Source organism: Lycium barbarum, chromosome 3 (assembly GCF_019175385.1).
Source record: "Lycium barbarum isolate Lr01 chromosome 3, ASM1917538v2, whole genome shotgun sequence".
Lineage (NCBI taxonomy): Eukaryota > Viridiplantae > Streptophyta > Magnoliopsida > Solanales > Solanaceae > Lycium > Lycium barbarum.
This window is the reverse complement of record NC_083339.1, coordinates 79,815,184-79,828,100: the sequence shown is the minus strand read 5'-3', so window position 1 is coordinate 79,828,100 and position 12,917 is coordinate 79,815,184. Positions and strand designations below refer to the sequence as shown.

Here is a 12,917-nt window from a genome sequence, read left to right as displayed (position 1 = left end):
GCTTTAACAAGGGCATAAGATAGGTATGCTATGCATGTGTAGAGTACGTTTGGGCATTGGTACTACATAGTGCATGAATTATTCTGAAATTGGAAACGTTACACTCTTAAACCTTTTATTCGCCCTAAAACTTGATCTCAGTGACATGAGAAAAGACGAATTCTACACACTTTATCTTAGCTACATGAAACTGTGATCCCTTGACATTATCCTCTGACGCCTATCAACTTACAAAACACAACATTTATATCGACACTTTATCATAGTATCTCCCCCTTAGTTCAAAAGCAGACGTCTAAAGCCTGTGGATCCCTTAAGTTAGCGATAAGTGGTCATCTAGTGGTTCCGCTAAAATACTGACGACTCATTTATTTAGCTTACTTCAAGCAAGTCTTACTTAAGGGGAAAATTGGATTACTTAAATGAATGGGTTTCTAATGTACATAACTGGCATAACCTGGCTTTGTCAGTCTTGGGGAAAACTCTTATCTGATAATTCTTAAAGGCTCTTCTTCTGTAGCTTGCTCTCTTACTGTTTAGATGATTTTCTTCTTTCACCCATGTCTATACCTCGAATTTAACTTAAACCCTTTAGGTTCTAACGCCCCTTCGGTGTATTTAGACGGTTTCCCACTCACTAGTGTTAACTTGACTAAGTAACTCAAATTGTACTTCTACTAACTCTGTTGAAAATTTCTAATTCATTGTATCTACTCAAACTTACTTACTATGTTTCTATTAACCACTTGCTAGCATCATATTCTCTAATTCTTCTCTGAGTACTGAAGTGAAGCATAAGGTTATTTCTAACTTATCCTTCTTATCTGACTCTATTCTGGGGTTGTATACTATCTTTCTGAATATCTGACTCTATTCTGGGGTTGTATACTATCTTTCTGACCCATAGACATGGATCACACTCAGGGAAATTTCATCTGTCTCAAACAAGGAGTTGGAATAACTAACCCCAAACTCCCTATACACTTTCAAAATTATATCATACTATACACATCAGGGATAAAAACTTAATCACATAACCTAAGAGGGAATTGCCATATCTTTTATCTCATAGTAATATCTGCTTCTTGTAGTAACTTACTAACGTCATACTCTCTAGGTCTGATCTGAATAAGCTTAAATAAATTAAAACTGACCCTACAAAAAAATTCAATATCGTCTGCTCGTAGTTTTCTTTTCGCATCAGTCCCTTCCTAGTCATGTACATAGATCATATGGGAATATATATATATATCCTTAAAAAAAAGTCGAGACTTTCTAGTATTACAGGTAGTTGTCTCTTAGGCTATTTCCTGCTCAAAACTACCGTGGACAATTTATGATTGTTGCAGCTAATTTCATAACATGTTACTCTGTAGGGTTTTAAATCTGAACTATCATCCTTATACTGTAGCTCCATGGTCAGATAATCCAAATAAACTTATTCTGTAAGGTATATAACCTACGTGTACTGCCATGCCGAAACTTGTTTTTAAAAGGGTATTATCACCTGATAAACACACCATGCACTATTTGGTATGTCTTGGGTCTCGAATTTTCCTTCTCGCCACTTACGCATTCGATACGTTTAGAATTCGATGGAAAGAGAATGTTACTTACTGCTCTAAGCTTCATGGCATGAGTTAGAATATTTCCTGATGCATCTATCTGAAAGCAACACATCGATAACGACTAGCTTTACACCTTCCTCATCCATTGAGACTAGGCGTATTCGGTAGAATGGGAAGAATGCACAAGTTCAATTGATTTCTAATAACATAGCTCTATTGCACGATCTAGAGTTGAAAGAAGTGAGAAAATACTAGATGTCTTGGTGGTCAACTATCGCGCACACACATATAAAAGTGACCCCATTGGATACGGTTTCATAGACTCCCTAAGACACTTGAACCTAGGCTCTGATACCAAGCTTTGTCACGCCCCGAACCATGGCCTGGGCGAAACACGGCACTCGGTGCCTTACTGCATGTGACCGAGCGAACCACATGGCTTGCTGAATCATCATGAGGCATAACATGAGCGGAATATAACGTGAATGCATGATGAGCCTTTATAAAACGTAGTAAGTCATAATACTTAATAAAAATACTTGTTTAAACATGAGTGCGGAAATAACATGAATGAGCCAAAATGGCTATACGACTCCGAATGTCTGACATAACATAACTGACTTGTCTAGTCTATGAAACCTCTATCATGAGTCTGACTGGAAAACATACTTACTGGGATAAGGCCCTTGGCATACCTTAGATACATAACTAATCATACAACAAAAGTTGACAAAACCCCGAATGAGATGGGGCTCACCAATAAGCTGATACGAATGCTGTCCTACTGAGCAGATGTGTCGTTCTGTATATCAGCACCTGCATCGGGAAATGCAGGCCCCCCGGGCAATAGAAAGGGGACGTCAACACTTTAATTGTACTGGTATGTAAAGCAACTGAATGAAATAACATAGGACATGAAATAATAATGATAGGAACTGAAACCTGGTCATGAATATATATATATATATATATATATATATATATATATATATATATATATATATATATATATATATATATATATATATATATATATATATATAACATGCTAAAAATATCAAAAGTAGGGAGAGCAATAACTTATAACCGATCCATGGTCTGGTGCTTGCGTCCCGCTAGCAGAACACTCAGTCTTTGCCAAGGAACATCAGACTTAATAAAATATTAAAGGATCCAGTCATTATGAGAGATCGTCCGGGACATGGGTGGAGCGATCCTCATCCGACGGTGGCTACGTAGTTTCAGGCTATCTGAAGCCTTCCTCGGTAATTAAAGCAACTCCCAAAATCATGAACATGTAAAATAAGTGGCACTTGCTGCCCATGTTTTTCATGAATATAACTGGCTTGTACATGGATATCATAAATTATAGCTTGCTTGCATTAACTTGTAAAACATGTATAGTATTTTCTTGAAAATAGCATAATATATCATAAACTAGCATGCATGAACCCATGGAATGAGATATATGGATTTTTCATAGATTACGGACAGATTCTTAATAATCATAAAGAAATATTAAGAACTCAATGATGGAATTATAACAATTCATACATAATATAATCATGGACATGGACCTAAGGTTATCCTGAGCATGGTATAGGAATCCTAGTTTTTGTAAAGAATCATAATTTATGGATTATGAGGCGTGGGGAAGAACAATGATGTTCCCATACGTAGATAGTAACTCTACATACCTTAATCGCTCCAAAACTTGAAGAAAAGTCTGAATCTTTGAAGAAGAATTCCAAAAGCTTTGAATTTGGAAACCTTGAGAGGATTTTCACTGATTTTCGTAGCTACTGTTTGTGGCTCAAAGGGTACTACTATGGACCACTAAATCCAATCTACACCGTTCATATTTTATACTTATGTGTTATAAACACTCAGATAAAATTTGGGCTTGATCCAACGGTTATATTATCGGAAAAAACCAAATTAATATGGTTGGTCGGAATGAAACTCAACAGAAAAATACTAGAGTTTTCTCCAACTTTTTTACAACTCTTGATTTTTATTGGGTAACGGGATAGATGGATTTATTATAGCCTTTATAAATGATAAATCTTTTAGAATACAAAGGTTCTTGATTAAAATATTTACCTTGGAGGAAACCTTAGGAAACTAGATTGCCAAACCGAATTCTTGAAGGTTTCTTGATTTTTCTTGATTGCAAGAATGAGTTTCTTGCAAGATTGAAGTGTCTAGGTTCTTTAGGGATGGAGGTAGAGAGAAAACTAATAGTATCTTAGGGTTTAAAATAGTGTTAGGGACGTTTTTACTTCATACAATAATAAAATAAGGAGTCCCAATTCGAGTAGGAAAAGGCTAAAAACGTAACCCAAAATCTGAAAATTCTGCTCCGACCAGTGATAGTAAAATAGGCATAACTCTTAGCACAGATCTCCGTTTGAGCTCTATAAGATACCTTTGGAAAGATATTCCAAAGGGCTACAATTGTCATGTTGTAAGTTTTCTCAAATTATCAACTACTCAAGGATGTACGGGTGCCGGAAGTAGGCTGGTCAACCACTTTCGTAATACGTACAAACTTTTAAATTTTTCTCTAAAAAACTATCGTTACGAGTCTAACATGAGTTCCAAGATACGAGGTGTTACACTTACCTTGATGTGGGAGGATGAGGAGAGGAGAGGAGATGAGAAGAGAGAAAATTCATGGTAGGGTTTAAAGAAGTGAATAATAGAATAATAAATCAGGAAAATGACTCACTTAAAAAGGTTGCAGGGATCGCACGCCATGGAGGACACATTACGTGCGCTGCCTTGGTTGTGCATGCGTATGCTCAAACTTGCGCATGAAATGGGCCATACTTGCTGGTCGGACGTGAGTGACATGGCTTTGGGACGCTAGTCTACTCGCGTCGCGAATCCATGGACAAGTACAACAAACAACTCTTTTGTAAAGCATACATAACTTTTTATACAGAGATTCAGTTTACCTGATCTTTATATCGAAGGAAAGATATTCCAAAGGGCTACAACTTTCGTCAAGGAAGCTTTCCCAAATTCCCAACCAATAAGGGGGTTATAGTCACTTGAAGTAAGCCCTTCTGCAAATTCACTTAAAAACATATTCCGTAGTGTAGCTTCCAACCCTAAGTTGCCTAAATACTCTTCTTATACTTTTTATAGGTTTCAAAACACTTCATACATCTCCCATCTTGGGTCTATTATATCCACATATTATAAGTCAAACCTTAGCCCAAAAGCGCAGGGGGGGGGGGGGGGGGGGGGGAGTTACATTATCTCCCCCTTTGGATCATTTATCCTCGAATGATGGTCATGGCTAGAAGTGGGAACTCTGGAATACTACAAAAATTTTGGTAGAGTTTCCTTTGTAGATAGAACTATCCCAAGCCTCACAGGGCATCAAAATATTCATGACATGACAATTGGGTAACTGAAACATGGATGGGACTAACATGAATAGATAACTACTAACTGTCATGAATACCACTCGGACATGAACATATGGATATTGAAATGAATGAACACATGAATATTATACATGGCATTTGGAAAAGAATTCGTAGGCATGAATGACATGAGTACTGGATTATGAGCACGGACATGATATGAGTACTGGAATATGAGCACGAACATGAAATGATTACATAGACGTGAGGAGCATTATATGGAACATGAACACTGGCTGACATGGATACATGAGTGCTGAACTGACATGAGATCTGAATACGTGAAAACATAGATATCATAACATGGGATCTGAATGCCGAAAATAGAATTTTATAACATGAGATCTGAATGTTGAGCGGAGATAGGATCTGAACACTGAACTAACATAATATCTAAATACTTGAGGTAGTTACCTTAGAAATTTTCTGATTGTCCATCATAAGTGCGGATATTTCGACTTCATGTCCTCTTCGGCTTCCCGTGTAGCCTCTTCTACATTATGATTCCTTTATAGAACTTTCACTGAAGAGGCTTCCTTAGTCCTCAACATGCAAACTTTACGACCAAGAATAGCCACTAGAATCTTTTTGCAAGATAGGATACCTTTAATTAGATCTCCATGAATTTCTTCAACATGGTCACATGAAATACTAATAGTACAACAATCAACTCTTGTGGTAACGTTAGCTTAAAGCCACTTAACCAACTCTTCGTAGGATCCTGTATGGTCCAATATATAGGGGACTGGCCTTTCCGTTCTTCCAAAATATCATAACGCCCTTCATAGGCGAAACTTTCAAGAACACCTATCATCAACGTAGAATTCTAAATCTAGGTGTCACACGCCTGAATAGGACTTCTAGTGACTCTGAGCCATTTTCTAATGCTCCATAATCAAATTGAATTTCTTCATATCCTGGTGGACCAAGTCTGGTCCCAAAAAAATTCTGATTTGCCAACTTTAGACCAACCAATAGGTGATCTACACCTTCACTCATACAAGGCTTCAAAAGGTGCCATCTTGATACCTGCATGATATCTATTATAATAAGCAAACTTGATGAGAGGTAAATGGTCATCTCATTTACCTTTAATATCTAGAACACATGCCCTCAACATATCCTCAAGTGCCTGAATAGTGCACTCTGCCTGGCCATCTATCTGAGGATGATTACCCAATCCCTTTTGAAAAGACTTCAATACAAAAAGTTCATTGTGAACTGGGCAACTCGATCTAATCTAATGAACACTGGATTCCCATGGAATCTGGAACTTTCCTGAATATATAACTTGGCATAATCTTCTACTGAATCGACCTTTCACTTGTTGTCCCAATTTAGACACCTAGCCATGAAATCAGCTACATTCTTCCTCATGTCATTGCACTAATAAACCTCTTTAAGGCCATGATACATTTTCGTAGATCTTGGGTAGGTAGAATATCTGAAACTGTGCGCCTCTGCCATAATCCTCTCGTTGCGTCTATCTACATCTGGGACGCATAATTTGCTGCGGTACCTTAGACTACCATCATCTCCCCCTTGTTTGATAGCCATGGATTTATGCCTGTGAATCCCTTCCTTTAGCTATAATAGATAGGGATCATGAAACTATTTCCTCTTTTGCTCAACTACTAAGGAGGATTTGGCTCTATTTTGTACAACAACTCTACCATCTTCGGGGTCCAAAAGCTTAACTCCTAGGTTTTCTAAATGATCAAATTTCGTCATCATTATTCTCTTTTCTGCCTCAATATGGGCTAAACTACCCATACTTGATTTCTTTCTGAGATACTTCCTGGAATACTCATAGTACTGCTGTGCGCTAAGTCTTTTACCAGCACCCTGAAGATTAGACTCTCATGCAATGGCACTATACTTGTGACACACAACTGGGCATGATCTTATGTATTTTCTATGATAGCTTAATTGATAATAACTGATCTTGACACAAGCCGATCGACGATCATTCTACTCACTTCGTGTTTCTTGTACATGTGAGGCACGTTCCTTATGGAGACTATCTCATTATTCCCTCATTACTGAGCTGAGGTTCTTCATATCTCATGCTAACCCTTCGGGTTCTTAAATACTCAACTGGACTTACTGACGAAGAACACAACTCTCCCTCAGACCAAAGGTTAAGGTCTTATACTTCCAGATCCTTTTCTTTTGTTGGAATCCGACCAACCTTCCTTATCTTCTGCAATTCCTTGCACTTTATGTCACTGACTGCTCATTTTTTACTCACTTCTGAGCAATCTGCCTTACTAAGAGAAACTGAATTACTTACATGGACTGGGAATTAATGTGTTTTTTTAACTAGCATATTCTGTCTTAACCACCTAGCTTTGCTCCCACTGACAGTCTTAGGGAAATTCCCTTTTTGGTAACTCTTGAAGACTATTCTTCTGTAGTTTTCTCTCTTATTGCTTAGTTGGTTACTTCTTCCACTGTTACTGTACTTTGAGTTTAACTTCAACTCTTTGGGTTCTAACACGCATTCAGTGTATTCAAACTGTTACCCAATCACTAGTGTTAACCTAACTGAGGAAATCAAATCATACCTCTACTAGCCCTGCTGAAATTATTAATTCACTGTATCTACTCAAAAATTACTTGCTATTCTTGTACTATTCACCTTCTAGCATCATGTTCTCTTATTCTTCTCTGAATAACTAAAGTGAAGCTTAAGGTTACTTCTGACTTCCTTTATCATCTGAACCTATTCTACTGTTGTACTCTAATTATTTTGAACTGTAGACATGGATCACACATAGGGCAAATTTTGTCTGTCTTAAATGAAAAATTGGGATACCTAACCCCAAACTTTCTATACACTTCAAAATCATATCAGATTATACACGTTCAGGGTAAACATTTAATCACATAATCTAAGAGGGAACAGTCACATGTTCTTATCTCATAGTTATATTTGCTAACATGGGACTTTCTGGTTCTGATCTGAATAGACTTGAACAAGTTAGAATTATTCCTTGAAATTCAATATCGTCTGATCTTGGTTCTCATTTCGTGCATCATATCTTCTTAGTAATTTGCATGAGTCGTACGCAAAACATCTTTTGTAATATCAAATGTTTCTGACCTCTAGGATTTTGCCCTTAGGCTCTTTTCTATTCAAAACCACAGTGATCAATTTATTCCCGCTGCGGCTAAATTCATAACATGTTACCCCGTAGAGTCTTAAATCTGAGCTTTCATCCTAATACTTGTGGTCCATGGCCCAAAAGAAAGTAAAATTATTCTGTAAGGTATAGGACATACATATATACTACCATGCACAAAAGTTTCCTTCAGGGGGTACTATGACCTGATAACTTACTTCATGCGACATTTGGCAAGTCTTGGGTCTTAACCCAAACTTAAAACATGCGAAGATTTCGCTATAGTCATCGTTACTTAAACTTTGATTTAGCACCCATAGGCATCAATATATACTCACAAGTCACAAGAATCCAGATACACTTAAAGTTGGAGATCTGATAATTAAATAAATGAATACTGGTGTACTGAATAACCATAACTCTACTAACTGAAAGATTATATAACTGGTAGTTGAGGTAAACTGATAACCATAAAACAAGATAACTAAGGGTTATGCTCTAGCCTGCAGTAACTATGCTTTTTGTCCCACTTTCAATATCATCTCAAATCTCACCCGTTACCAACATGCACTCCATAATTATACCCCATCCTCACTTGGACCTTGAATTTCTTGCTCGTTGCTTGTGCATTCGATACGTTGGGAATTCGATAGGAAGAAAAGGTTACTTGTTTCTCTAAGCTTCATGGCACGATCCAAAGTAGAAAGAATAGTAACATTTCCTAGATGCCCTATAGCTCTCAAATTATAAGTGTGGCGCGTTTCACACCCATAAGTAGGACTTTACTAGACACGGTTTCATACACTCCCTAAGACACTTGAACCTAGTGCTTTGATACCAAGCTTTGTCACGCCCCGAACCTGGGCTTGGACGTAACACGACACTCGGTGCCCGACTGCATGTGACCGAGGGAACCACATGGCCAGCTGAATCAGTATGGGACATGTATTGATACAGAATGTAAGTTAACTAATGAATAAAACCTGTGACATCATAATAATACTAAAAATACTGTTTAAAACATAAGTGCGGAAATATTCTGACAACATGATAGTATAGCCCACAAGGCTGACATAACTGAATACCCAATATGACTTACTGACTAGTCTATGAAACCTTTGACATGAGTCTGAAATAGTAAACTGTCGCTGGGACAAGGCCTCCAGCATACCTGACTGTCTAATATGACATGACTACTGGAAAGTAAAGACAACACCTTGAAGTACGTGGGGCTCACCAACTTGATGATACGATAATGTCCTTACGAGCAGATCTGTCGTTCTGTAAATCAATGTCTGCATGAAAAAAAAGAGTAAGTACATTTGAACTGTACTTGTATGTAAAACCAAATGAAAGAATAAATAGTTGTGGGGTGCTCGGGGAATGGGCAACCCAAATCAATAACACGGATACATGAAGTGGTACAAAACTGAAACTGTAACTATAACTGTAAGACGAAACATAATGTCACGTCCCAAAATACCCCCTAGACGTGATTGGTACCTAGCACACGCCACCCGCCAGGCGAACCATATCTCATATCAATAGTTATTTACGAAAGCACTAAAAGAAATTAAGTGCTGGTCCAACGACATTATTAATAATAAACTACGAAATAGTCATCAATCAAATCCATTATCGACTAATGAAAGCCAACCAACGCTAAGATAAAAGAATTACTAGCCCAAATTCCACACTAAGACCATGGAGCATCTAACAGAGTTACATGAGTTTGAATGTCGGGTATGTAAACCCAAATATAAAAGAAATAACTAGAAGTAAACTAGATAAAGTTGAAATGGCTGCCTCCATGAACAATGCGATGGCTCACCTCAGCAACAGAATCCAGTCACGAAATCTTCAACCACCTGCCTCTTTCTCAGCGACAGTATCTGCGCGGACATGCAGGTAAGGAGTGAGTTATACATAAATATAACCCAGTAAGATCCTCGACCAGCCACTTTAAATACCCCTGGAACAAGTGTTAGAAAATACGAACACACAACAAGCACAAAAATATTATGCACATGAATATATCATTATATAATACCAACCAAGGTCCAAATCACTGTTTATCAAATATATTATATATCTCAACACAATTTACACTAAGGACTTGTTATAAACGGCAGTTAAAGAATTAATCAACTCCATGAATCCACGACAACATACAGAATGTGCCAAATATGTCAAGAAGCATACACAATGCTAAAGGAAGCATACACAATGCCCCAATATCATGACTCATAGCTGTATCACATCACAAACCAATTTATAAGGAGAGTTTTAGTGTATTTGAAAATAAAGTACATGCGGCTGGCCTTAAGGACCACCGATTCTGCCAAGCACACGCTCGCCCCAACACATGGACCAGGCAGACAAAACATATTTTTAAAATGGATTTTGAAAAGAAAGTACCCAAAGCTTAAAGTCTCACTTACCTTGCTGACGACAAGTTCCTCAACCTTGCAACGTCTAGAACACCAACCAAACAGCCTCCAATGGCCTCAATCTATGCAAAAATATTGATTAATAATGTCAATTATGCTAGTCGGGGTCAAATCTCAATATTCCTAACTTCCAAAATTAGAGCTAAATCCCGATATCTCAATCTGCTCTCAATGTGTAATGCACTTATTCACTGTATTAATATTTCATTCCCAACGTAATGGTTATAACATATTAAAAATAAAGAATAGAAAATAAGCACTGTGTGTAGGTTTGAATAGTGCTTTGCATATTTACATAACGATTTCTTCTATAGAATTAACTTTTGATCTAACCAAAACATAACGACACAACCTGGGACTCGCAGGTTCAACATGCGACTCGCATGTAGTGTCGCATATGGGCCAATTCGATTCTTTTTTTTTTTAAGAGTTGGAGTGAAGTGAAATGAAGTGGTCATCTTTTTAACAATGCAAGACTTAGTCAAGGGTGCCTTGACCCACATAATGAGTTGTTCCACTTAGAAGATGACACAAAGTTGTGTGGGCACCACATGGAATTTGTGGATGACTTTCCACTTCAAATTTTATCACCTTTGGTCCCAAATTTTCCTAATTGTTCCATACCAATAAATTCATGCACAACTTATATCTCAAAATAAATTCGAAGGTCAAGAATCCCGACTTTGTATCCCAAAATAATTTTGTCCTTAGCTTATCATAAATAAATCTGAATTATTCCACTGTACAAAAATACGGGTTCTAACAATATCCCCATATTACGGGTCAAACCTTAACCCGAAAGTACGGGGTGTTACAAAGAAGCATGAGTTTGGGATGTTCATGTGTTATGTCGCGTAAGGAACAAGATCTTTCTTTGTATACAAGAGAGTGATTATAGTACATTGAATACAATGACGGTGAGTAACTACCCCTTTTCTTATGAAAATAAATGGTTCAATCATCAATTTATCTAGCCAGGAAAAGTGGCTTTTTAATATGATTGTCACTCCAACGCCTTATTTATTTCAAATTTTGATACACTCGTGGCCATCCGTCATATCAATCTTTACAAAAAAGAGTTTAGAAAATCAAAAAATAGTTTCAAATACAGGAGTTGAAAATTTTGAAGTATGTATAGGTTATTTTTATGACACACAACTAGTTTAAGTATTGCTTGTATGCATTTTGAACCATCTAGTTTATGTGAATGGGAAAGCGTGACCTGAATCAAGTAATTTTAAAGTATCTAAAGTTGACCGTGAGGGTCCTAGGGTGTAATTTCACATGATTTGGTACTTATAGCAAATTCTATTTTATGATATGATATTGCTTAACTGTTTAGCATGCTTATCTTTCTTTTGTCCTTCAGGAGTTTATTGTACCTTGATTTAATATTGCTTAGCTATTTAGCTTGCTTTATGATTCAGTCGACTCTCAGAAGTAATATATACCTTTATGTGATATTTTCTTCGCTGTTTAGCTGCTGCAAGCCAAGCTTCATCAAAGCTTTCCCACCCAAAGGCAAGCTCAGGAGCTTGAGGATCTTCAAGGCACATTTGTGATGTTGGGAGACATAGAGTAAACTTTGGAGTCATTTGAGGGATTTAACCTACTTGAGGACAAAGAAGTCCAAATATTGAAAGAGGATATGGAAGAAAGTGGCTAGAATCACAACTTTGTAATAATGTCTAGTTTCGGCCAATTAGTGGCTATTTTGGCCAAGTGCCTCATTTTAGGTTCAATTTTGCAATTAGGCTATAAATAGTTAGCTTAAGTCATTTTGACATTTAGGTTTTTAGAATATTTTGTTCTCTTTGAGAGACTTGAGAACCTGGTGAAGCTTTTGTTGATTCCTTTATTTAGAAATGTGGGTTGCAAGGTGAATACAATTCCCTTGAGGTCTACTTTAGAGATTAGGTGCTTTTTAGATTCCTTTAATTGAAGGTTCTGATTTTAATATAACATTGGTTTTCAATTAATCTTCAACTTGTGTCAATCTATTTATCCTTTGTTTCTTGTTCTTAGTTAGGGTTTCAATTTTCCATTTTAGTATTGTATCATTATGCTTTTTCTTGAGCCGATGGTCTTCCGGAAACAGCCTCCTTACCTAAGGTGGGGGTAAGGTCTGCGTACACTCTACCCTCTCCAGACCTCACGTTGTGGGATTCACTGGATATGTTATTGTTGTTGTTGTATTGTATCATTAGCACGCTTTATCACAATGTCAGTAGGTCACACACTTTTTGGGCATGTTGAAGTCATATGGTGATCAGTTGTAGTTGCTAGTATACAGTCACCCGAGCATAACACGTAGTCCATGAACTGCGATAGATGGGC

At 37.2% G+C, this 12,917-nt stretch overlaps 2 long non-coding RNA genes across 2 annotated transcripts; one reads left to right on the top strand and one right to left on the bottom strand.

Moving 5' to 3' along the window:
• Positions 1-9,138: 9,138 nt before the first annotated feature.
• Positions 9,139-10,644, bottom strand: LOC132633931 (uncharacterized). The gene is made up of 3 exons (XR_009579943.1): positions 10,572-10,644; positions 9,962-10,022; positions 9,139-9,425 (listed from the first exon to the last, which is right to left on the bottom strand). It is a non-coding gene; the product is annotated as an uncharacterized LOC132633931 (long non-coding RNA).
• A 470-nt stretch (positions 10,645-11,114) lies between these two features.
• LOC132633930 (uncharacterized) lies at positions 11,115-12,559 on the top strand. Its single transcript, XR_009579942.1, has 2 exons — positions 11,115-11,497; positions 12,061-12,559. It is a non-coding gene; the product is annotated as an uncharacterized LOC132633930 (long non-coding RNA).
• The last annotated feature ends 358 nt before the right edge of the window (positions 12,560-12,917 follow it).